The sequence below is a fragment of the Schistocerca gregaria genome, chromosome 8, assembly GCF_023897955.1.
Source record: "Schistocerca gregaria isolate iqSchGreg1 chromosome 8, iqSchGreg1.2, whole genome shotgun sequence".
NCBI classification, from domain to species: Eukaryota; Metazoa; Arthropoda; class Insecta; order Orthoptera; family Acrididae; genus Schistocerca; species Schistocerca gregaria.
Genome location: NC_064927.1, coordinates 129,907,215 through 129,934,717, shown reverse-complemented (window position 1 = coordinate 129,934,717; position 27,503 = coordinate 129,907,215). Strand labels below are relative to the sequence as shown.

The 27,503-nt window shown below is 44.9% G+C and overlaps 1 protein-coding gene across 1 annotated transcript in view; it reads right to left on the bottom strand.

Moving 5' to 3' along the window:
* Nucleotides 1-27,503, bottom strand: part of LOC126284071 (calcium/calmodulin-dependent protein kinase kinase 1) — a 1,500,861-nt gene that overhangs the window by 1,266,716 nt on the left and 206,642 nt on the right. The window lies entirely within an intron of this gene.

Here is a 27,503-nt window from a genome sequence, read left to right as displayed (position 1 = left end):
TGTCTAAGATGGAGGAAATGTGTAATACGTAATATGGGACTAACTCATAATCAAATTTTGACCCTGTACTCTATGACAGGGGCAACGGTCTTGTTTAAACAAATTTTCGGTTGTGGTTGCCCTACATATAAAGAAGTGTGTACAGAACACTTGAATCTACCTTTCTATCACCAATAGAGCCCCTGCAAAAACTCCTTTTTCATGCGCGGTATTTTGGAATGTTTAGGTAGCGCATGTTGGCGCATACGTACTGATTAAGGATTGCGTTTCAAATGTACAAATATTAGCAAGGAAACGCAACTGATAAGCAAGAGCTATAATTAGGAACAGTTTAGGATAAGAGTGGGAAAACGAAGTCTCAATGGCCAGATACGAATGCGAACATAAGTCCCTCCTGACAAGTGCAAGGTCTTACCAACACGCCTCCGTGTTCAAGGGTATCCTACGTCATCAGGAACTACCAACAGTGAAAGTAGATGCGTGTGCTTCACCACGTCATTAACATCGGGTGCAGCTTCCGGAGGGTTGTTGTAAATGTTGTTCCAAATACCTCACTGTTGATTTGTTGCTTCCTTTGCCAGCAATGGCAGCAGTAGCATTCAGAAGCATCAGAGAAATTGACAACTCGTCATGATATTTTGTAGCCCTGACAAACTATAAAAATGCTCAAAGTACTGAAAAGTGTCTTTAGAACAGCACATTCTTCGGCAGTCTTTTTTTCTTTTAGAATGGGAAAACAGGAAGGAAACATTAAAGAAACTTGCTAGCAAATGGATTGGCGAAGTCAGTCTCGCTAACCAGTTTCATGTGAACACTCGTAATAAAATTTGCAGAAAGCAAATGGAGACATATGTATGCGCGGATCTGCTTTTTTCGGACATGTCCGAAAGAACAGACATCATGCATTTGTATAATTGATTCGCTTCGATGGGCAATGCGTACACTATCTGCATTCGTTAGCTGCTTTTCATTCTAGGATCCGGCTATAGTTGCAATCTTTCTTTCTACCGCAATGAAAAAGAAACGCCACTGACAACCCCAAAAAATTGTACGTGCTACGAAAAGGCTTTCACAGATTTAGGCAGATACAGTTCTGATACGGTAAATGTACTGAACGTCTTAGAAGAATTAAAGTACAGATTACAAAATGAAAAAAATTAATGATGTCGATTCGGTTAGATTAAGTATTATTACAGAAAGATATGAAATGAAAAGTAATCATTCTTCAGCTACTGTGAACCTCGATTTAGCTAATTCTGTCGCGTGCAATCTACCGCTGCAGAAAACAGAACTGAGAACAAAGTTTATTTCGCAAATATGAAGCAACGTTCAGACGAAAAATCTAATAGACCTATGCCCCACAGTTTTCGAATGGTGTGACAACGAGGAACATCACGATTTTTCGTGATCTTCCGGTAGCCAATTACCAGAAATAAATGATGTTATTTTAGATGAAGTATCAACATCAACAAAATTTTAGCTAACACCAATTTTACTGTAATATAACTCAGTGAGTTTGATTAATTATATTAGTTTTCCAGAGAAGACATTGAAGAAATTGGTAGAACCTGGAGAATGATTTTCATTGTGGTGACAGTGAAGATGACTTCAGCATTAAAAACATTTACATTTTTTGCCTTTAAATAAACTGTATTTTTAACACTACCCAACTGTCTTTCTGAGAAATTTATTTAAAAAAATACTTCTGCAAGATGGTGTAGAGTAATCTTCCTAATAATCATGTCAGATTTTGAGGATTGCAGCTTATTCATTGGCTTGCAACGTAAACTTTCTCAAGCATCAATACCATCTTGTAATAAATTTCGAGTATCGGAGAGTTGTCTCATTTGTAAGATGTTGCACTAAATTCGTAAGATATTAAATTATTTTGTTTCTGGGACTTTTTTACCATCTCTAACAGTTTTAGGTTGTAATGTGTTATTACCCATCAATACATTTTTTAGTATTTTTAAAACGGTCTCAAAATGGAATGCGCTAGTAAAATAGGTATAAAGACCTTATGATTTTGGGTTTTTGTTTCATGTTTTATTATTTGAATTGGTTCCCAAAGTTTGCGCTATGCTACAGACGTCTGAAAAACGCGTTTTTGGTATCTTAAATCTAATTATTCAATTACATTCAAAAAATAAGACGTATTATTGCGATACAATTCAGTAAAATCTGTTTACATTTTTGAAACTGCAGTCAGGCCAGACTTAACGTAAAAAACTTTTTGAAATTAGTCTTTTTTGGGTTAGACTAAGCGAACCTATCGATTTTATATAGTTGCGGCCATATTGCTATGCATCGACACTTTTCGTCGTGGGTTCTAATACTATGAGGTTATATGACGAAATTTAAGCAATTTTGCTGGAAATGTATTTGTCTGGCAGACATCTGTTTGCGACCATCCAAATGTGAAAGTGATGAGTAATGATGTGTTTATCGCTGTGGTCTGCCTATCAAACAGATAAATTTCCAGCAAAAGTAGTTAAATTACGGTACATTACCAGATAGGCACATCCAGAAAATAATCGACATCACATATTATACACTCCTGGAAATTGAAATAAGAACACCATGAATTCATTGTCCCAGGAAGGGGAAACTTCATTGACACATTCTTGGAGTCAGATACATCACATGATCACACTGACAGAACCACAGGCACATAGACACAGGCAACAAGGCATGCACAATTTCGGCAAGAGTACAGTGTATATCCACCTTTCGCAGCAATGCAGGCTGCTATTCTCCCATGGAGACGATCGTAGAGATGCTGGATGTAGTCCTGTGGAACGGCTTGCCATGCCATTTCCACCTGTCGCCTCAGTTGGACCAGCGTTCGTGCTGGACGTGCAGACCGCGTGAGACGACGCTTCATCCAGTCCCAAACATGCTCAATTGGGGACAGATCCGGAGATCTTGCTGGCCAAGGTAGTTGACTTACACGTTCTAGTGCACGTTGGGTGGCACGGGATACATGCGGACGTGCATTGTCCTGTTGGAACAGCAAGTTCCCTTGCCGGTCTAGGAATGGTAGAACGATGGGTTCGATGACGGTTTGGATGTACCGTGCACTATTCAGTGTCCCCTCGACGAGGTGTACGGCCAGTGTAGGTTATCGCTCCCCACACCATGATGCCGGCTGTTGGCCCTGTGTGTCTCGGTCGTATGCAGTCCTGATTGTGGCGCTCACCTGCACGGCGCCAAACACGCATACGACCATCATTGGCACCAAGGCAGAAGCGACTCTCATCGCTGAAGACGACACGTCTCCATTCGTCCCTCCATTCACGCCTGTCGCGACACCACTGGAGGCGGGCTGCACGATGTTGGGGCGTGAGCGGAAGACGGCCTAACGGTGTGCGGGACCGTAGCCCAGCTTCATGGAGACGGTTGCGAATGGTCCTCGCCGATACCCCAGGAGCAACAGTGTCCCTAATTTGCTGGGAAGTGGCGGTGCGGTCCCCTACGGCACTACGTAGGATCCTACGGTCTTGGCGTGCATCTGTGCGTCGCTGCGGTCCGGTCCCAGGTCGACGGGCACGTGCACCTTCCGCCGACCACTGGCGACAACATCGATCTACTGTGGAGACCTCACGCCCCACGTGTTGAGCAATTCGGCGGTACGTCCAGCCGGCCTCCCACATGCCCACTATACGCCCTCGCTCAAAGTCCGTCAACTGCACATACGGTTCACGTCCACGCTGTCGCAGCATGCTACCAGTGTTAAAGACTGCGATGGAGCTCCGTATGCCACGGCAAACTGGCTGACACTGACGGCGGCGGTGCACAAATGCTGCGCAGCTAGCGCCATTCGACGGCCAACACCGCGGTTCCTGGTGTGTCCGCTGTGCCGTGCGTGTGATCATTGCTTGTACAGCCCTCGCGCAGTGTCCGGAGCAAGTATGGTGGGTCTGACACACCGGTGTCAATGTGTTCTTTTTTCCATTTCCAGGAATGTATTAAAAAATTATTTGAATAATGTATTATCTAATCTTGCAGATAACGGCAAACACATTGGTATTTTTTTCCGCGGTCAGTTTCTGAAATTGTTTGACGCTGTGTTTCATCTTTTCCCATCTAGTGATGGTGTTCTGATCCCCACGTAACTACTTCACCCTACATCCTTTCCAATGCGTTCTCTTCGTATTTTTTTCCTCCTGTGCAAAAACAAGTAAGCAATTCTTCAATGCTGTAGTAGATGTTACGCTAATCTGTCTCTTCCTCCTGCAAGACTTTTGAGGGACTTGTTTCGTCAGTACTCTATTAGAACTTCTTCATATAATAGTTTTCTGTCCACTAAAGCTTTGTTTCGCAGAATTGGTGGTACACGTGTTTCCAGAAGAGAAATTTTGCCGCAATTCACCACTTGAGAGCAACAATAGGACCAAATAAATACGACATATCCGTTTAACCCGTTAGGAAAATTGTGATTGTACGAATTAGGCAGCCCGTTGCGTAATTTTCTTAGTGGGGTACGTTCAGAGGAATGGTTAGAGTCAAGGTTAAGTATAATGTAAATATTCAATCCGACTTCATTTGACAACAAAGTTACCAAAAGGGAAACTACCTTTTCGCACTACGACAGAATGAATCTCTTTTAATTAGCACCAAAAATCTTCGGCGACTTCTTCTCGTTTATATACTTGTGTATTACGCGACTGTTTCACAAATACCGTATTGCTGTGCCCTGCATCTCTCGCTACAGAAGACAGTATAATGCAAATGCTTTCGCAAGGGATGTTATAATGGTTTTTGAAGGGCTTCTCTGTAGACATTGTAACGTACCACTATGAAACGATAATTCAGTGAAGCCAATTCATGTCCGATCTGGTGCTAACTTCCCCCGAGAATTATGTTCCCCCTAACAGCTGGAATTCAGATTTCAATGCAGAACACATGTTTGTTTAAGCTCTACCTCTTGACTGAAAATTCATTATAACACACGTCACGCTTCTGCTGCTTATACTTTGACGTGAAACTACTGATATTTAGTAACAGGAAAATTTCACGTAAACGGTAAAGCAATTAATACCGCAGAATAGGTGGTTTCAGCGGCATAACGTAAAACATGCGGTTTTTATGGAATGCCGCTAAACGTAATTATCCCCGTTCCGGCCCAACAATGACCAAAATCTGGGGGCACGAGCTTCAGCAATTGATAGCTACTGGATGCTGAAATCGGATGACTTTTTCTCTAGGCTGATGGTCGCATGCGTAAGGAACTATGACTTTAGATGTGACGTCTTACGAAAACATATTACTCTCAAAGAACTGCATTCCCTATATCAGATTTCCAATGGCATCAGTTACTTGTGTACCGTGACTGCAGTTTGTATCCTCTTCTTCACATGTTAAATTACTAGCTCCTTTCCAAGTTTTAGAGGAAAGTATCTTCTTCAGTCTGAGGACTTTCCTTTCCATGTACTGTTTCGTCTTCCATAATATGAACGCATTAAGGAATCCTCTGTCAGTTTCATGAGCAGAACAACGACGATCTTCTTCTTGTGTCATTTGTGGAATATTCGCCGATAATTTAATCCACTTTATCCACACCGCATTTTGTTAGATTATATTGGAGATTTATATCCGGCTTAAGGTTTCCTTATAAATGAAACTGTTGGGTTGTCTCACAAGTTCGTTCGTATTTCGTTACAGTGGAATCACAAAGAACGCTTTTTAGGAACATACCTCCCCGCAGAACAGCTACGACAGAGTGACTGTAGGCCCGTATACTTACAACTTACAAAGTTCACAACCAAGGTCGTGCACCATATAACTAAATAAGGCGTAAGGGTTTTCAAACAATTTATTTCCTGCAGTTTACATCATTATTGTCGACAATATATTGCCATTTCTCTGGAAGCTTATAAATGTCACTCTTCCTAAATGTTAGGGTTTTCAGGCAGATGATCTCTTAGAGATCCAGTCTGCAGTCTTCCAGGAAGGTGAGGCCTTTGCCATTCAGGCAGTTCTGCAGCTAACTGAAATGATGAAGGAGGAAAGGGAGCAATGTCTGACGAATACGGCGGTCGGCATAGCACATCCCATTTAAAAGAACGCAGTTTTTGACAGGTCACCATACAGGTTTGAGGGCTGTCATTATCGTGGTGTAAGATGACATCGTGACCCAAATCTAGTCGTTTCGTATCAGTGGCTGCCTTGAAACTTTAAAACTGCCAACACTATCTCTCGGAAGTAGTAGTCTCATTCGGAAGAAGATCGTAACATAGGATGGCTTTGCAACACCACCAGATGCTTAACAGACCCTTCTCGGATGCAGCCCTGGTTTAATAACGGATGTTGGTGGCTACCCTGTCTTGGGCCACGATGCACTCTTCCGGGCGTTGTTGTACGCGATCCACTTGTCATCTCCAGTGAAGAGCCGTTTCAGAAAAGGATCATTCTGACTGCGTCTCAGTAAGGAGTTGCAGATAACCCGCACTCAGCTTCTTCAGGTTCCTGGCCTCAGTAGCACGAGCGACATTGGGCTCCAATGTCAACAGCCGCCATGTGATTCGTGGATTGTTGACTATCATGTCATTAAGCCGTTCCACATCCGTAACTGTTGACCGCCTACATCGAGGATTGTCTGTTAGGGCGAAATTATCACCTCGAAATCGACTAAACCACCTTTGACGTGCTCGAGCCGTTACTGCAGCGTCCCTGTTCCCAGCAAAAATCTTCAATAGGCATTGCTAGGCGGTTTTCCCCTTACGATAGTAGAACACCACAAGATGTCGGAATTGTTCCTTCTTGCTTTCCATTGTTCCATCCAAAGCCAGGCTCTAAAATACAGTGATATATCCAGTCGCACGTCAGCTTGTTGGCCTCTACGTCGTAGGACCGGTTGGGCAACTGTGTTACCCTGTTGGGGGAGGAGGGGGGAGGGGGCAGAGTGGGTGCATGATTTACAGGCGCTGTAAATGTGACGCGCTAGCAAAACAAACGAACTTATGAGACAACCCGCAGACGCTTTCAAATCACAAATATAATATGGTTTGTTACAAAGTTTGATCGCTTAAAAATTTGTACAAAATCTGGGATTCGAACCGGGTCTCCTATTCACTAGGCAGATGCGCTAACCACTACGCCAAGCTGACACAGTGGCTTTGCACAACTGCACAGACTTCCATAGCACGCGTCCCTCTACAATTCAGACTTTTAATTCCCCCTAAACTCAACTCGTTGTCCTTGATCCATCTGACTTGCGTTTTCAATTTTCTGGTATAAACTTGTAAGTTTGCAATACGTCAACCATCGTCCAGATTCTTATGCTTTATTTTTCCAGTTTCGACGACACAGCCACTCTAAAGGGAACTGGCCTAAGGCTAGTGGTCTAGGAGTAGCATCTTTGATTAGTAATCAAAATGTCCGTCACTGCTTAAATTTCATTTATAATCGGTATTGTTGGCCGAGGACTTCGGGCATAAGAAGTCACCCTCTTTATGCCAAAGGCTATGTCAAAGAAGGAGGAGTGGACAGAGGTTGAGGAACTCTCTTTTCCTTGGGGTGTGAACTGCCCCTAAAGGAGGAAGAATCCGCAATGATCAACGGCCCGAGGACCCACAAGGCAATGGAAACCACTGGACCGTGTATCCACAGGAAATGCGATCTGTAATTGAAAAAGTGTCATGATGATCTCTCCAATGGCAAAAAAGGGAGGGGGGAGAGCTGCCAAGGGGAAGGTAACCATAAGAACAAGACTGAGTAAGCAACAAAAGAATAACGATCTACGAAGCGGGACGTGGAATGACAGGAGCTTGAGTGTGCTAGGGAAGCTATAAAATCTAGAAAGCGAAATGCAAAGGCTCAATTTAGATATAGTAGGGACCAGTGAATTGCAAGGGAAGGACGAGAAGGATTATTGTCAGATCAATATAGGATGATATCAACAGCAACATAAAATGATATAGAGGGAGTAGAATTTGTTACAAATACAAATGCAGGGCAAAGAGTGTGTTACAGTCAACAGTTTAGTGATAGGGTTGTTCTTGTCAGAATCGACAGCAAACCAACACCGACAACGATAGTTCGGGTATATATGCCGATTTCGCATGCTGAAGATGAAGGAACAGAGGACGTATATGAGGATATTGAAGGAGTAGCAAAGTACATAAAGGGACATGGAAATCTAATAGTGATGGGAGACTCGAATGCAGTTGTACGGGAAGGGGCAGAAGGCTTGGGACAGGAAATGAGACTGGAGAAAGACTGGATGAGTTCTGTAATAAATTTCAGCTTGTAACATCAAATACTCTGTTGAAGAATCACTAGAAGAGGATGTATACTTGGAAAAGACCTGGTGATACGGGAAGATTTCAGTTAAATTACATTATGCTGGATTGTAAAGTATAGCTAGGAGCATATACAGACTCACATTACAATGTGGTAATAATGAAGAGTAGGCTGAAAATTAAGAGATTAGTCGGGAAGAATAAATACGCAAAGAAGTGGGATCCAGAAGTATTAATACATGACGAGACAAGCTTAAAGTTCTCTAAGGCTATAGACACAGTAATAAGGAATAACTCGGCAGTGCAGTTGCAGGGGAATGGACATCTCTAAAGTGGGCAGTCACAGAAGCTGGAAAAAAAACCCACTGGTACGAAGAAGCTAACTGCGAAGAAACCATGGTTAACAGAAGAAATACTTTAGTTGATCGATGAAAGATGGAAATACAAAAATGTTCACGGAAATTCAGGAATATAGAAAGACATGTTGCTGATGAATGAAATAAAATGGAAGTGAAGAGAAGCTAAGATGAAATGGCTGCGTGAAAAGTGTGAAGAAATTGAAAAAAGAAATGATTGTCGGAAAGACTAACTCAGCGTATAGGAAAGTCACAACAACCTTCGGCGATATTAGAACAAGGGTGGTGACATTAGGACTCCAAGGAGAATTCTACTGTTAAATGCACAGGAGTGAGTGGAGAGGAGGAGGGAGTGCATTGAAGGCGTCCATGAGGGTGAAGATTTTTACGATGTGCTACAAGAAGAAACAATAGTCAATGTAAGAGAGATAGGTTATCCAGTATTAGAATCAGAATTTAAGAGAGCTTTGGAGGACTTCAGATCAAATATGGCAGAATGAACAGATAATTTTCCGTTGGGGTTTCTAAAACCATTGATGGAAGTGGCAACGAAACGACTATTCACGTTGGTGAATAGAGTTTATGAGGCTGGCGACAATTCACCCGACTTTCGAAAAAATATCATACACACAATTCCGAAGATTGGAAGAGCTGAGAAGTGCAGGAATTATTGCACTAACAGTTCAAGGGTCCAAATTGCTGGTAAGAATAATATGCGGAAGAATGGAAAAGAAAATTGAGGATGTGCTCGATGACTATCAGTTTGGCCTTAGAAAAGGTAAAAAAAGCACCAGAGAGGCATTTCCGACGTTGTTAATAATGGACGCAAGACTGAAGAAAATTCAAGACTCGTTCATAAGATTTGTCGACATGGAAAAAGCATTCGACAAGGTAAAATGGTGTAAGGCATTCGAAATTCTTAGAAAAATGGGGTAAGCTATGGGGAGAGACCGGTAATATACAATTTGGACAACAATCGAGAGGGAATGACAAGAGTGGATGAAGCGCTCGGACTAAGAAAAAGGGGGGGTGGCCGAAGACATGGATGCAGTTTTTCTCGTATCCCGTTAAATCTGAACATCGAAGAAGCTATGATGGTGATAACAGAAAGGTTCAGGAGTGGAATGAAAATTCAAGATAAAAGGATGTTGATGATACGATTCGCTGATCACTTTCGTATATTGAGCGAAAGTGAAAAAAATTACAAGCTATGCTGAATGGAATGAACACTGTATTTGGTACAGAATATGGATTGAGAGCAAATTGAAGAAAGACGAAAGTAATGAGAATTACCAGATATGGGAACAGCGAGATACTGAACATTAGGATTGATGGTCACAAAGTAGATTAAGAACTGTCCTACCTAGGCAGTAAAATAACCAATAACGGCGGAGCAAGGAGAACACAAAAATCAGACTAACACTGCCAAAAATGACATACCTGGCCAAAAGAAATCTACTAGTATGAGTCATTGTGGTTTGAGATCGCATTTGATTTGCGGAAAAAATTTCTGAGAAAGTACGTCTGGAGCACAGTACTGTTTTAGTGAAACATGAGCTTTGGAAAAACGGAACAGAAGAGGTTTGAAGCATTTGAGATGCTGTGCTACAGGAGAATGTTGAGAATTAGGTGGACTGATACAGTAAGGAATAAGGTGGTGCCGTGCAGAATCGCCGCTCGTAGTGGCCAAGCGCTTTGAGGCGCCATTTGGCGGATTGCGCGGCCCCTTCCGCCAGAGGCTCGAGGACTCCCTCGGGAATGTGTGTGTTCGTTGTCCTTAGCATAAGTTTTGTCCCTTACCAATTCATACGCTTTTGTGCAGAACAGTAGAGGAAAGGAAAGGAATATTTGGAAAACACTGACAAGGAGAAGTGATATGATGGTAGGACATCTGTTAAGACATCACGAAAAGGTATTGAAATACATCGAGAAAATGTCTGAGGACGTATGTTGCAATTCTATTCTGCGATGAAGAGATTGACACAGGAGAGGACTTCGTGGCGGGCCGTATCAAACCAGTCAGAAGACTGGTTATCATAAAATGAGGAGAGTGCCGTCTCAAGGAAACATGTAGTTGCTCCACAATCACATATGAATAAGGACTGTTGTTGGACGTTCGGGTTTGCAATGGGTGGAAAAAAGTTTAAAAAAACTCTTATTGCTGCTAATTTTTCAGTTTCTCTTAATTCTGATCCTGAACTTACATCATTAAATCTAATAAATGATGACAACTGCTGGATACTAACTCTAGACACAGTGGCAAGGAAACATGTAGTTGCTCCACAATCACATTTGAATAAGGACTGTTGTTGGACTTTTGGGTTTGCAACGGGTAGAAAAAAGTTTAACAAAACTCTTATTGCTGCTAATTTTTCAGTTTCTCTTAATCTGGATCCTGAACTTACATCATTAAATCTAATAAATGATGACAACTGATGAATACTAACTCTAGACACAGTGGCAAGGAAAATTTCGCTCTATAACTTTTATGGATCCTATTGTCATAAGAATGATATATATTTTATCAGTATTTGTACATGCCATTACATTATATTCGGGTATTTTTATTTCATTCATCATAAAAAACATTGAGCCCTTTTATTCGTGCGGTCGACAATAATTAGTACCAAATGTTTATCAATGAACTATTTCAAAGCTTTGTTCACTGGCTGAATACTGTGAGATGGGGTAGTCAAGTCAGGAGACACAGTAATTAAATTGTGCCCTCTCAGTCGAGTTGTCTGTGGCGGGTCAGCTGAACGTAATATACACTCCTGGAAATGGAAAAAAGAACACATTGACACCGGTGTGTCAGACCCACCATACTTGCTCCGGACACTGCGAGAGGGCTGTACAAGCAATGATCACACGCACGGCACAGCGGACACACCAGGAACCGCGGTGTTGGCCGTCGAATGGCGCTAGCTGCGCAGCATTTGTGCACCGCCGCCGTCAGTGTCAGCCAGTTTCCCGTGGCATACGGAGCTCCGTCGCAGTCTTTAACACTGGTAGCATGCCACGACAGCGTGGACGTGAACCGTATGTGCAGTTGACGGACTTTGAGCGAGGGCGTATAGTGGGCATGCGGGAGGCCGGCTGGACGTACCGCCGAATTGCTCAACACGTGGGGCGTGAGGTCTCCACAGTAGATCGATGTTGTCGCCAGTGGTCGGCGGAAGGTGCACGTGCCCGTCGACCTGCGACCGGACCGCAGCGACGCACGCATGCACGCCAAGACCGTAGGATCCTAAGCAGTGCCGAGGGGACCGCACCGCCACTTCCCAGCAAATTAGGGACACTGTTGCTCCTGGGGTATCGGCGAGGACCATTCGCAACCGTCTCCATGAAGCTGGGCTACAGTCCCGCACACCGTTAGGCCGTCTTCCGCTCACGCCCCAACATCGTGCAGCCCGCCTCCAGTGGTGTCGCGACAGGCGTGAATGGAGGGACGAATGGAGACGTGTCGTCTTCAGCGATGACAGTCGCTTCTGCCTTGGTGCCAATGATGGTCGTATGCGTGTTTGGCGACGTGCAGGTGAGCGCCACAATCAGGACTGCATACGACCGAGGCACACAGGGCCAACACCCGGCATCATGGTGTGGGGAGCGATCACCTACACTGGCCGTACACCTCTGGTGATCGTCGAGGGGACACTGAATAGTGCACGGTACATCCAAACCGTCATCGAACCCATCGTTCTACCATTCCTAGACTGGCAAGGGAACTTGCTGTTCCAACAGGACAATGCACGTCCGCATGTACCCCGTGCCACCCAACGTGCTCTAGAAGGTGTAAGTCAACTACCCTGGCCAGCAAGATCTCCGGATCTGTCCCCCATTGAGCATGTTTAGGACTGGATGAAGCGTCGTCTCACGCGGTCTGCACGTCCAGCACGAACGCTGGTCCAACTGAGGCGCCAGGTGGAAATGGCATGGCAAGCCGTTCCACAGGACTACATCCAGCATCTCTACGGTCGTCTCCATGGGAGAATAGCAGCCTGCATTGCTGCGAAAGGTGGAAATACACTGTACTAGTGCCGACATTGTGCATGCTCTGTTGCCTGTGTCTATGTGCCTGTGGTTCTGTCAGTGTGATCATGTGATGTACCTGACCCCAGGAATGCGCTAATAAAGTTTCCCCTTCCTGGGACAATATAATTCACGGTGTTCGTATTTCAATTTCCAGGAGTGTACCACTTTTAGCAATGAGACAACACTTGTGTTTACTGTCCCTGTCACTCTTATTTTCACCTTAATTTCCACTTTCTTGTACGTCTGGCGTTTCCTCTTGTCATTCTAAAGCATTCCCGAACTTTAAACATTTATTTCATATTCATCTTCAACAACGCTATCATTTTTTTTCCGCATAACTTTCTGTTAATCCCTAGCAATAATTATAACAAAAGTTTGGCCTTTCCGTTTTGACATGTCTACACCAAACAATGCACACTGGGAGAGTTGGCTCAAATGACCCTGAGCACTATGGGACTTAACTTCTAAGGTCATCAGTCCCCTTGAACTTAGAACTATTTAAACCTAACTAACCTAAGGACATCACACACATCCATGCCCGAGGCAGGATTCGACCCTGCGACCGTAGCGGTCCTGCGGTTCCAGACAGTAGTGCCTAGAACCGCACGGCCACCCTGGCCGGCCACTGGAAGTGTACTGAACTGTTTTCACACAATTTCAAATCAACACTGCATTCTATAATAACCCATAAATACAAAACAGCCAACAATACAAGCTAGAACAATTGAAAATACAAGGTAGCCAACATAAATAATAAAGGACAAAGCAAGCTGTTACTGATTTGTTTGACTGATGGGGCTGCTAAATCCTATACCACCCACTGCACAAACCTGACTTAAGCCCTCGTTAGTTCAACTCTATTTCTAAACTGAAGGAAACGTTTCACTGCATTCTCTTCAGAACTGCTACAAATTCGTCGGGCAATAGACCGCTCCGCTCCAACTGTCAACGCAACTGGCACTGCTAATGATATCCTACGACTTCCACATCGCTGGCAACGGTATATACACAATGCAGGTGACTACTTTGAATGTCAGGAACAGTTTGAAACGCATATCTATTTTGCACGAGCTGCAAATAAATAGTTGTCACTATTAAATTTCCAACCCTTGTATTACTTCACATCACACAAATACCGTCACGGTTTCTAGATATCCTTATAATGTTGGCGCTCTGAAACGTTCTATGTTCATCGGACGTAAGTTATATCATAAATTGAACCAAATATGAACTTCAGGAAAAAACGGCGTATCCGAAATTTTGCTTGTGACGTAGAACGCGAATTTGCAACCCGTAAGCCACGTTCCTTTCCAAGAAGCAATCATCTAACCTATCTTCTTTAGTGTTTCACTTTACGGACTGCTCTGTAATGTGAAATCCTTCGTTGGGACGTCATAAGGCGCTACCAGCTCCTCGTTCACGGACGCTTTCTCGTCCGTCTGAGGACGCCTTAAGTACACCGCGTACCACTTGCCCGTCTGTATTCAAGTCCCGAGCCAGGACGGCTCGCCATGGTAGCAGTGAGTCCCAGCGGCGGTCCGCTGGCTCCCGGATCGATCCCCGCCCACAGGCACTACGTGAGCGGAGCGGCCTCCGTCCGTCGCCTCCTGTGTCCACCGTCTGCGCCGCTGCCCGAGGGAGCGCCGTGGTTCCGAGGAGACGGCTGACGTCAGCCACTGATAGACTTGGCGGCTGCTTGGCCGTTTCCCTCTAAGGGTCCTCTTCACCAGTGGAAAAGCTGTACGCCATGCAGGCACCAAAACTGTTGGAGTCCGAGTACTGATTTCATGACGACACCACGGTCCTTCTTGTAATGACACATATTCAACTTTGGTGAGCATTCGTTCTCGCATTTCTTTGAGCGGATCCATGTTAATCTACAGCCGCGCCATAAAAAGAGTCTACTGGCGTACACTTTTATGTGGCGTCCGAACATGATAGTATTATTAATGTAATCTAAAATGAAGCTATGATACTATAAATGATGTATGACCATGATAGGCTTTATAATGCGGATCGCTGACTGTGCGCGGCCGCAGAGCCAAAGATACTGCTTCTGGTCTGAGATTCTAGTGTTGCAGTAAGAGAGTGTTTGCCACGCAGTAGTGCGTAGTTGTGTGTGAGCGAAATAGGATAGAGTAAGGTGTTTTTATGGTGTGCTCTGTGAAGCCACCAAGTGTCAGATTAATATAGGAATTAGGAGAAGATGGAAGCAGACGGCTTGAAGCAAGCGAGGTAAAGATGTTAAATAATTACGATTTAGAATGAGATTTTCACTCTGAAGCGGAGTGTGCGCTGATATGAAACTTCCTAGCAGATTAAAACTGTGTGCCCGACCGAGACTCGAACTCGGGACCTTTGCCTTTCGCGGGCAGTTTTAATCTGCCAGGAAGTTTCATATCAGCGCACACTCCGCTGCAGAGTGAAAATCTCATTCTGGAAACATCCCCCAGGCTGTGGCTAAGCCATGTCTCCGCAATATCCTTTCTTTCAGGAGTGCTAGTTCTGCAAGGTTCGCAGGAGAGCTTCTGTAAAGTTTGGAAGGTAGGAGACGGATACTGGCAGAAGTAAAGCTGTGAGTACCGGGCGTGAGTCGTGCATCGGTAGCTCAGATGGTAGAGCACTTGCCGCGAAAGGCAAAGGTCCCGAGTTCGAGTCTCGGTCGGGCACACAGTTTTAATCTGCCAGGAAGTTTCAATTACGATTTATATTTTACCAGCACGTTAGTATATATGTGTTGGCTGATGTTTTGTACTTGTCGAGTAACCCCAGAAAGTACATAAACTAGTATGATGAAAAGGGTGGTTAGATATTTCGCTTTTGTAATGTTTCTAGGGTTTGTCAGTTCGGCGCTAGCGGCCGTGCGAAGCGGAGGTCCGATACTTCCGCCTGTGCGGCGTGTGCGAGTGTTTGTTTACTTGTGGACTTAGTCTGCGCGCGGGCTAGTGACAACAATCATGGCGAACAAGTACAGGAAAACTACATTACGATTCAATTTCTGCAACGACTACGAACGACCAAAGGTTTTAGCAGTGGAACGATTCAATCGAGAGGACGTCAAGATACCGCCAAACGATATTGTCGGAACTCACCTGTCCATCGTTAGTCCCACGGTGTATGGGTGTATGTTAAGATTTTAAATGACGCGGCGTGTGAGAGAATTCTACAGGCGACAAAAGCAGGTCTCCGATTTTGCCATAGTGACGGGAATGTCGGCACGGTAACTGTAGAACATGCTGGTCTGGGTGTACGGACAATACGTGTTTTTGAGCTGCCATTTGACCTCCCAGCTAACGAAGTTATTGAGGCTTTTAAGCCATACGACACGGTACATGGTCACACAGCAGAACGTTGGACACAATTCGCCACTTACCCCATTCTTAACGGAGTGCGACGGATCACTATTGATCTGCAGAAGCATGTACCGTCCTATCTGACAATTGGTGGTTGTCGGGCGGTGGTGATTTACGATGGTCAACCACGTACATGTTCTGGCTGTGGCCAGGAGGGACACCTCAGGTCGAACTGTATGCAACGGCGGATTACGCAGCTGCCTTCATATGTGCGGGAGCCGTCGCCGGCGATGACAGTACTACCGATCACCTCTGCCAAAGCCCTCACTGCGTCCGCTGATGACCGAAAGGACACAGCCCCGGTGGAAGATCAAGATGGCACTCTCCGAAACCTTGTAGCAGACGTCGGGATGTCAGAGGATACTGCTCCATCGAGTATACCATCTACGGCGACAACATCAGATGAGACCGAACTCCCACCAAGCACACCGATAGTACACGAAGCAGTTCCAGCCACTACGGATGCTGTTCCGTCTGGAACGCACTCTGTGACGACAACATCAGTTTCGACCGAACTCCCGCCAAGTACAACGATGGGACTCGAAACACTTCCAGTTCCTACGGATGCTTTTCTGTCGGGCAGTCCCTGCAATCTGAGGACACGGAAGGAAGATCACGCAAACAACGTTCCCCGAAAAGAAGGAAACGGCGTCGCCGCACGACATCTAGAGATGACTCCCCTTGCCCCGACGACGATGTGCCTGTGGACCAAGGCGACACAACAGCCTCTACGAAACAGGATGAGGCAATGGAAACTGTTCGATCAGACCCGCAGCGGTCTGTCACATTGACGGTACCGGGACGTAGTGATGCTGAAGAGGAATCACAACCAGTTGGCTCTCCAAAAGGGAGAGGGGCGAGAGAACGTCTTATAACTCAGCCCCCAGCGCCGATGCCGGGAGATGTTGTTGCGCCTCGACAGAGTGCGATTCAACGCCACGCGAACCGTATTGCGACATTAAATATAAATGACGTGCGTTCACCGGCCAAAATACACCTACTGAAGGAAACGATTTGGGCATCTGATGTGGATATTGCTTTGCTGCAGGAAGTCCACATAGCTACACTCCCATACATCGCAGGCTACCAATCCTATTCGTCTCATGGAGATCACAATGGGAGTGGCTTGGCAGTTTACGTGCGAGATGGCTTCCCAGTGGAAAACGTGTGTTACCTTCCGTCGGCCAGGGGAATGGCTTTCACGACGTTTTGGACACGCATCATCAATCTTTATGCACCGTCGGGAAACAATCGGCGGCGGGAAAGGGCGCGATTTTATGCAGAAGACATAGCTCCACTTTTCCATGGACGTTATGAATGTGTAATAATTGGTGGAGATTTCAACTGTGTTCTCAGCCAGAAAGACCAATGGCCACAAGCAAACATCAGCCAGGAGTTGCGAATCGTTGTCAACGATCTTTTAATTAGTGACACGTGGGAATTACGATATGGAGATTCACCGGGATACACCTATGTGACAAGTCATTCGGCGAGCAGGTTAGATCGCATTTATATCTCACGGGCTCATGCAAATGATCTCCAGGACGCGGAACGCTGGCCATTGGCATTTTCCGATCACAGCGCATACATCTGTACGGTGCTTCTTCCCCGTAGAAAGGTGTGGAACAGTAGGGCCCCGTGGAAATTAAACATTCAACATCTACATGATCCTGAATGCCGTCAGTGGATCCTTGAGACATGGACGATGTGCCAGCGAAGGGTTGGAAGGTATGCGACGAAGCTTGATTGGTGGCTGACTTGTGCTAAACCGTCGCTTCGCCGTACGTTCATCTCATATAGCAGGGAGATGGCAGAATGGCGCCGCAGTACGACCGACTTTTATTTTGCAGCGCTGCGCGACCTGGACGATGGTCCGCCGGGACAGGACGTCTGGATCGAACGCAAAAGGATAAAAGCTAAGCTAGTGGCTTTAGCTCGGAAACATCTTCAGGGAACCATGGTGCGAGCCAGATGCCACGATACGATAATGCACGAGATTCCTTCCATGCACCACGTCGTGAATGAACGAACGCACCGACGACGCGTTTTGGTACGGGAATTAATTACCCGCGAAGACCGGAGAGTGACGCGTCAAGCGGACATTGTCTGTGCATTCGTCGACATTTACCAACACATCTATCGGGAAGAAGCAGCCCTTGTCGATGACCTCGAACGTATAGCCACTTGCGTCTCCCGTACAGTGACGGTGGAAGCCGCTGGAACGTTACTGGAAGCCATTAATTGTGAGGAAGTACATGATGCGATCGCAAAGGGTGCGTTGAATCGGTCCCCAGGTATTGATGGACTTCCTGCTGAATTTTATTGAGAATTTCGCAACGAAATGGCACCGCGATAGACGGAAATGTACAACGAGACGTTAAATTCCAATGCATCTATTCCACCCGCTTTCTTGGAAGGCCTCTTGGTGCCAGTACATAAACCGAAACCAGGAATTACGGTCACACATTATCGCTCCATCACCCTGCTTAATGCCGAATATAAAATCTTTGCACGTTTGCTAGCGTCCCGATGTCGTATGTTAATTCGTAGCGTTCTCTCCCCAGAACAGACGACACCAGGTGAATCGGTGAATGTGCAAACAGCTACTGGCAAATGCCGTAATGTGATAGCGCTGGCGGAGGAGTGCCGGCTTAAAGCGGCGATGGTGGCGGTTGATTTTGACAGTGCTTTTGATAAGGTGCGCCACAACTATTTGTACGCTGTACTGGAACAAATGGGATTTCCAGACCGTTTAACTGTTCTTATTAGAAGGATTTATGGGAGCGCACATTCCTTGGTACAGGTTAATGGGCGTATAGCAGGACCCATTCAAATTTGACCATCCATTCGCCAGGGCTGCACTCTTTCGATGCTGCTGTTCACGATAGCGTTGGAACCATTAATTGGGAGGCTAACAAATTCTCTTTATGGGATGGAACTGCGGGGCTACACCTTCAAATGTCGTACCTATGCGGAAGACCTCCTGCTGCTCGTTCGTTCTAAGGAAGAGGTGGAGACGGTTCTTGAACTGTTGTTGGACCACAGTGTGACGGCGGAAGTGCAGTGAACATGAACAAATCGATAGCAATGCCGCTTGGAAGGGGCCTTACGCCGGAAGAAATCAGTCCGTTTCCTTATGTGCAACGATTCCGCCATCTCGGCATAGACTTTACCTCATATTTAAAACATATAGCGGCAATTAACTACCGACGTACACTCCTGGAAATGGAAAAAAGAACACATTGACACCGGTGTGTCAGACCCATCATACTTGCTCCGGACACTGCGAGAGGGCTGTACCAGCAATGATCACACGCACGGCACAGCGGAAACACCAGAAACCGCGGTGTTGGCCGTCGAAAGGCGCTAGCTGCGCAGCATTTGTGCACCGCCGCCGTCAGTGTCAGCCAGTTTGCCGTGGCATACGGAGCTCCATCGCAGTCTTTAACACTGGTAGCATGCCGCGACAGCGTGGACGTGAACCGTATGTGCAGTTGACGGACTTTGAGCAAGGGCGTATAGTGGGCATGCGGGCGGCCGGGTGGACGTACCGCCGAATTGCTCAACACGTGGGGCGTGAGGTCTCCACAGTACATCGATGTTGTCAATAGTGGTCGGCGGAAGGTGCACGTGCCCTTCGACCTGGGACCGGACTGCAGCGACGCACGGATGCACGCCAAGACCGTAGGATCCTACACAGTGCCGTAGGGGACCGCACCGCCACTTTCCAGCAAATTACGGACACTGTTGCTCCTGGGGTATCGGCGAAGACCATTCGCAACCGTCTCCATGAAGCTGGGCTACGGTCCCGCTCACCGTTACGCCGTCTTCCGCTCACGCCCCAACATCGTGCAGCCCGCCTCCAGTGATGTCGCGACAGGCGTGAATGGAGGGACGAATGGAGACGTGTCGTCTTCAGCGATGAGAGTCGCTTCTGCCTTGGTGCCAATGTTGGTCTTATGCGTGTTTGGCCCCGTGCAGGTGAGCGCCACAATCAGGACTGCATACGACCGAGGCACACAGGGCCAACACCCGGCATCATGGTGTGGGGAGCGATCTGCTACACTGGCCGTACACCTCTGGTGATCGTCGAGAGGACACTGAATAGTGCACGGTACATCCAAACCGTCATCGAACCCATCGTTCTACCATTCCTAGACCGGCAAGGGAACTTGCTGTTCCAACAGGACAATGCACGTCCGCATGTATCCCGTGCTACCCAACGTGCTCTAGAAGGTGTAACTCAACTACCCTGGCCAGCAAGATCTCCGGATCTGTCCCCCATTGAGCATGTTCGGGACTGGATGAAGCGTCGTCTCACGCGGTCTGCACGTCCAGCACGAACGCTGGTCCAACTGAGGCGCCAGGTGGAAATGGCATGGCAAGCCGTTCCACAGGACTACATCCAGCATCTCTATGATCGTCTCCATGGGAGAATAGCAGCCTGCATTGCTGCGAAAGGTGGATATACACTGTACTAGTGCCGACATTGTGCATGCTCTGTTGTCTGTGTCTATGTGCCTGTGGTTCTGTCAGTGAGATCATGTGATGTATCTGACCCCAGGAATGTGTCAATAAAGTTTCCCCTTCCTGGGACAATGAATTCACGGTGTTCTTATTTCAATTTCCAGGAGTGTATTTTACAGACAATACGTACCATGGTCGGACAACATCTCCTACGGCACCTTGATTCTTTGCACCGAGTCGAATATCTGAACACTTATGTAGTTTCTCGAATGGTGCATATTTCGCAGATCCTGCCCCTACCATTCACGCTCGGACGTCGACTTCAATCAGCACTAGGCTATTTTGTGATGATTGGGTCGCCCCTGAAGATGCGATACGCAACGCTCATGCTCCCTACGAAAAAGGAGGGACTCGGACTTACGAATGTTCACTTCCGAGCGACGGCGCTCCTTCTAGCCACGATGTACAAACAATGGCGTAGCGGGCGTGATTCCCTTACATCCCGCCTACTGCATCTCCTAGTTCCAGCGTCCCTCACATCTCCGGTGGCGGTGGGCAACATTACGCTACATTTTGCGCATGTATCAAAATTTATCGTGGAACTTAGTTATATCAGAGACGAGTTTCCGCGCACGAGACCACCATGCGCGAAGTATTTTTATGTTTGGCTGCTACGACGGATAAGTCGTAATGTCATTGAACTCAAACACCCCAAGTTGTATTTGCCGAGACATGTGCACCAAAAATTCCTTCCTACCTTCGTTCGGGCACTGTGGTTCTGTGTTACCTGTGGCAAGATCAACACCAACCAACGACTGCATGCAATTGGACTAGTGGACACTCCACTGCGCACGAAATGTCGCCAAGTGGATGACGACCATCACCGCTTAACTTGTATCGCGGAGGAGGACGTATGGCTCCTAGGACGACAGATGGTGGCTTGCTACCTCCATGTGACCCCGCAACATATTACACCTGCTTCCTTCTTACATCCGGAGAGTGACTACTTTCCGGCGACTAAATCACAGTCGATCATCCCGGTCAAAGGTTGGACGATCGCGTACCTCTATGGGGATGCTGCCAAGTCGCGACTCGACTTTTGGTATTTCTTGCAGCAAGCCCACAATGAGGTTCATAGATGGTCACACTATCGGAAAACCTTTGCCAACTATCTTCATTCAGTCTTCCTCGACCCCACACGCAGTTGGGATGTGCCGGGCGCAGTCGGTGTGCACATTTGACAGCTGATAATGAACCTCACGCTTCTCTCACCGCTCCATATGTAATGCACATACTATACCATGAAATGATCTACATGTTCATTTAACAGAGTGATCTTTATGGAAAATAAATAAATAAAAACAACATCCCTGTATCCCTGTTCCTTTACATTTGTGATTTGTTTTACAATGATTTTTTTGTTTTTGTTTTTGCAGAGGATGCATTTCATTTAGTGTTTTAAAAAAAAAGCGGTCCAATGGCGCTGCAGCCATGTACTGTAAGGCTGGTCCCGGCGGAAGTTCGAGTTCTCCCTCGGGCATGGGTGTGTGTGTGTTTGTCCTTAGGATAATTTAGGTTAAGTATTGTGTAAGTTTAGGGACTGATGACCTTAGCAGTTAAGGCCCATAAGATTTTACACACATTTTAACATTTTGGAATCTTAATTTCACTCCTGAACCTGTCTTTTCCAGCATTGCGTCTTCACCCTATTTTTTTCAATAATCAGTATTGGCTGCCGAAGATTTCCAGCATAAGAAGTCACCCTTATTCTGACGAAGTTCCCGCCAAACAGCTATTCAGGACACTATCTTGTCCTTGGGGTGTGAAACTACCCTAAAGACGGAAGAAAGAGCAATGAATAACGGCATGAGGATGCAAAAGTCAATAGAAAGCACTGCAATTAAAAACACTTAAGGTGTATCGCTAGGGCATGTGGCCTTTGATTGAGAAAGTGTCATGATGTCCTCTCCATTGGCAAAAGATAACGGCATTGCCCCCCACCTCGCCCCCCCCCCCCCATTCCGATCTCCAAGAGCAGACTGCCAAGCGGGAGGTGAACATGAGAAAAAGATTGAATAACCAAGTTGCCTACAAGAATAATATACAGAAGAGTGGCAAGAAAGATTGAGAATCTGTCAGCTGACTATCAGTTTGACTTTAGCATAGGTAAAAGCATAAGAGAGGCAGTTCTCATGTTGAGGTTCATAATAAAAGCAATACAAAAGGAAACTGACACATTCATAGAAATTGTCGACGTGGCAAAATGTCAAATTGCGTAAGATGCCAGAAATTCTGAGAAGAATGGGTTTGAGCTAGGGAAAGACATGAAGCATGCAGTATGTACAAGAGCCCACTGAGAACAATAAAATTGTTCGACCGAGAACCAAGACCTCGGATTAAAAAGGCAGTAAGACGTGGAAGTAGACTTTAAGAACCCACGACTTAAACAAAAAAGTTCAAGAAGTGTATTAAAATTCGAGGTGAAAAAATATCAATAATAAGATTCACTGATGACATTGCTATCCTCCGTACTGTAAAACCCTGTACATTTAATAGTGTTACAATATACGATAGTGAAATTTTAGATCTTTTGAAACAATTTACAGTAATAAAAACATTTGCCAGCGACATGGGCAAAAATGATTCTTCAAGAATAATATAAAGGTGTTAATTTTTGTGTCGTCAGAACAACGTCCTAGAAACTACAGCCTGTTGGCTCAGAGCCGGTGCCAGAGGGAGGTTGAGCTGAAAGTTGACGCGATTTGTCTCGCAGGTTCCCTAATGATTAGCGAGAACCGGTGAACAGTGATCATGTTGTCAGCAGATAATGATCAGCGGGAAGTAACAACATATTGTCAAGCTACGATCCTACTTAGCACGTAGGTTACAACGAATTGTATGTGAACGTTGTATGACAATGTGAAACTGATGAGTGAAAAATAAAATAAAAGTTTGAATTACAAATCAGAATAGCTAGGGGACTTGCATACTAAACCATCACAATACACTCACACTTTCTATACTGCCTTGTTAAGTCATGCAGAGGTCCCTAAAAAGATTAAAAAAAACCACTCGTGCAATACCTCGTTGTCATGTGGTGGCGATAGTTAAATTTCACTTAGAAATAAGTAGAAGAATTGATCAAAGCTAAGAAATAATAGCAAAACATTTTAAGTTTTTAAGCACTTTTTGGCGGTCCGACAATCGGGAGGTGAATATTTTAATGCTCTTACATTGTCTGTCTTCAGACACACCCCTTGCTGGGCGCCCAAAGATTATTACGTCCAACACAAATGGGGTCATCCGCAGTGAAGACCCACAAAATGTTCTCAGTGAATTTCTCAGTGCTTCATTAAAATGATATCCGAACGTTCAAAGAGCAACGACGTGGAATTAAAATTCGTCATTATTCTCTAAATGTAAAATTTTCAGTTCCCTAGTAATATTTATGAGCTCGGAGAAGTAACTTCACTGTCACCTCTTCTCGTGCTTATTTTTAACTGAAATAAAACTGGTCAATTACAGACTCCAGATGAGTGATCACTGCTACGTGATAGTATTTGAACCGTACAAAAATACTAGTCGCAACACTATAAAGGCAGTAAGTCCTTTCTTTTTTTTTTTTTTACTTACTTACAATCTGAAAGACTCAACTACATACAGTCCGTCGTATTTCCCTAATTATTCTTTTTTTAGTAATTCAGATAGTTCACATCCAATATTAGTTCAATGAGAAACTGTCTTGGTGTAAAATGTGGCATTATGATACACAAGCAAAACTGGTGTCTGTAATATTAACATCATTTCGGTGTTCTGCAGCGCTGATGACCTCAATGCTGAGTGCCCTCCACATGCACCAGTGTTCTACTGCAGTGGCGTACCGACATCGTCCATTGGCCGTGTTTTATCGCCCTGATGTTGCTGCCCACACAGGTGGGTTCTGCGTAGTCTCATCTACGCCAACCCCGCTGGATAATAAGTGGTTCGTTACAATAAACAGATTTTTGCAACGTTTTTTACAAGAATTTGCATATGACATTTCCCGGACCTACAATTTCGATTGGCTGCTGAGCAATATCGTTTTGTAATTGTTATTATCTTCATTATGTGCACGATAATTAAAGTTACTTACCAGCGGTCGTCATTGGTTAACCATCACACACTGAAATTTGGATATCAGCTACACCTACGTTGTTAAGGTTGCAATGAGATGAAGATAATAATAAAAATTTTCCTCGCGAATAGGGGATTTCCCCACATTTATGGTGCCTCCATAGGTATTGGCAATAGTAAGTTACTAATTACCCTGAAAGTGACAATTTCCGTTGAAACGGGGCCTTTGTGGTAGATTGCCTTCCCACGTAAGGGTAAGTGTAATAGGTGGGCTTAGCTGCTATAAAAGAAGGGGGTGTCAATATAGCCTGCCATCTTTGCAGGGTAGTTATATCAGAACTTTCTGCACAAGGACTCAGTTCGATTGATCATAAAATGTAGTACTACTTTCGCTGGTCTTCTGTTTCTCTCTAGATACAATACATTATATGGCACCTAGGCAGAACAGCCATCCTGACTGTTCACCTTGAGTTGGAGAACAACACACATATATTCACGACCGGATACTCTGCCATCAGGACATTAGAACTTTGGATTTAGGCGCTATGTGGGTAGGTTTACTAACTAGTGAAGCCTCAAGAGAACAGTGTAAGCAACTATTCCTACGAGAAATAATTTGCAAGGAGCGTCAATACGGTTAATTTCACGGTGGTCGTACGAACGTGCGATTATCACCGAGCCTCTAAAACGATGAAGATGCCACTAAGAAAAAGCCAAAATTTTCCCTTCTCCTCTCGCCTCAGTGTCCAATTTTTCTTGTTACCTGCTTCTTTCAGTCATCAGTCTTCTGAGAGATTTGACGTGACCCTGCATGAAGTGCCCTCTCCTGCCAACCTTTCCATCTCAGAGCAGCAGTTTCCACCTAGGTCCTAAATTATTTGCTGGGTGTATTCCAATCTCTGTCTTCCTCTACAGCTTTTTTCCTTGACAGCTCCCTCTAGTATCGTGCACAAGTCATTTCCTGATATCTTAACAGATTCCTATCATTCTGTCCCTTCTCCTTGTCTGTGTTTTACATATATTAGTTTCCTCGCCGATTCTCCGGAGATCTTCCTAACTCGGAATATTATCAGTATACCTACTTTCCAGCATTCTTCTGCAGCACCACAGCTCAAATTCTCTTCTGTAATGGTTTTCCGACCGTCCACTATTCACTATCATATAACGCTGTGCTCCAAACGTACATTCTCTGAAATGTCTTTCTCAAATTAATGCTTGTGTTGGCCATGACTGCCATTTTTGCCAGTGTTTACTGCTTTTTATGTGTTTCTTCCTCCGTCCACCACAGATTATTTTACAGTCTAGATAGAGAATCGCTTAACGTCAGCTACTTGATGAGCAGCAATATTGTTGTTAAGTTTCTTGCTCATTTATGCTACTTCTCATTAGTTTTGCCGTTCTTCGATTTACCCTGAATCCATATTCTGCACTCATTAGACTGTTCATTCCATTCAGAAGGTACTGTAACTCTTACGCACTTTCATGGAGATAGCTATGTCATCACCGAATCTTATCATAGATGCCTTTTCTCCCTTAGTTGTAAAGGATGTTGTGTGCAACATTGGCTGTTTCAAAAAGTGCAGTTCATGAGATAAGTTCATGGTTTGTAGAAAATAAACTAACGCTAAATTACAGCAAGACTCAATTTTTACCGTTTCTAATGCACAATTTTTCACAACCCCATGTTTTCATTTCACAGAATGGTTGTATGATTAGTGAAACTGAACAGTTCAAATTTCTAGATGTTCAGATAGATAACTGTCGTGGAAAGCCCATGTTTAGGATCTTGTTTAAAGACTTAATGCTGTCATTTTTACTGTTCGAACGGTATCTGAAGTGAGTGATCGTTCGACACGAAAATTAGTCTACCTTCTTGTTTTCATTCAATTATGTCGTATGGTGTTATATTTTTGGGTACCTCTTCGCAATCTCAAAGGATATTTATGCCTCAGAAGTGGGCAGTTCGTGCAATAAGTGGTTTAAGTTCGCGACACTCTTTTAAACTGATTATTAATGCAATACAAATTGCGTTCGTGGCCCGAATGTTGAAACGGATTCAAAAACTCAATTCAAGGAAAATGAACTGCAAAACAGTAGCGGCAATATTAGACATTGCTTGCTGTAGACGAGTAATCTTCATTATTTGTAATAACAGATGGTAGTAAATAATGGTAAAGTTCACTATGTCTCAGATGAAAGTGTAAACAACGCTAAAATCCATCAACCCCTGTAAAAATTAATGTCACCGCAGAAAATCTGATGAGATCCTAGCCCAAATTCACATGTAATATTTATGGTAACAGTTAGTTCAATATAAATTTGAGTCTTTATTAGGGTGGGATGTAGGTACCGAAAGATATTACGTTAGAAATTTCGGTCAGCAATCAATGAACCTTGTAACAGTTAAAAGGGAGCGGCGCGCAAGCACGGTTTATATGGAATAATTTTTCATGAAGACTTTATAATAATGCCTAGAAAAAGTGAAATTTTGTGTTTTTTTTTTGCAACACCAGTTCGCATCTACATTAACGACGGCGGTCACGATGGCCTGGGAAAGGACTGCCTGAGAAAAGAGCGCCGGCCAGTGTGGCAGAGCGGTTCTAGTAAGTCAGGAACCACTCGACCGTTACGGTCGCAGGTTCGAATCCTGCCTGGGGCATGGATGTGTGTGCAGTCCTTAGGTTAGTTAGGTTTAAGTAGTTCTACGTTCTAGGGGACTGATGACATCAGATGTTAAGTCCCATAGTTCTCAGAGCGATTTGAACTATTTGAGAAAAGAGCGAGTACGACCGTATGTGCCGATGAGTGGCATGTCGGTCGTGACTATAGTGTCGGAATGAGTGACTAACTGGTCTAAGGACATGTAAAATTCCCACCCAACTTGGAAAACTTGTCGATGGATTCTTGGACCCAATACTATTTCATCCAGTACCTAGCTA